This window comes from Penaeus monodon, chromosome 24, assembly GCF_015228065.2.
Source record: "Penaeus monodon isolate SGIC_2016 chromosome 24, NSTDA_Pmon_1, whole genome shotgun sequence".
NCBI classification, from domain to species: domain Eukaryota; kingdom Metazoa; phylum Arthropoda; class Malacostraca; order Decapoda; family Penaeidae; genus Penaeus; species Penaeus monodon.
In genome coordinates this window covers 31521742-31522149 of record NC_051409.1, presented here as the reverse complement: position 1 = coordinate 31522149, position 408 = coordinate 31521742, and positions in this window count along the sequence as shown.

Genomic DNA, 408 nt, shown 5'->3' with positions numbered 1-408 from the left:
ATTAGTTTGTTGTTCTTTATCTTTATCTGTTTATTCAACCAGTCTGGCAGTCTAATGCTTACGCATATGCCTATCTCCCTTTCTGTTTTCTTTTACTTGTATATTTATCAAGATATCTGTCGTGTTCTCTATTTGTTTACCTACCTATTTGACAATCTAATTCCCTCACATATATCTATCTCCCTGCCTATATATCTGCGTGTTTGTCTCCATCTGTACGTGTTTGTCTATTCATCAAATTGTTTATAAACAAATCTGCCTGACCGTGTATCTCTGTCTGGCTGAATGTTTATATTTATGTTTATGTTCCTATTCACCTTTCTCTCATTCTTTCTATTTCTCTTCGTGCAACATTGTCCATCATATGGGCATGCTATCTCACGGGATTAGATGTGTTACTCAGATCTT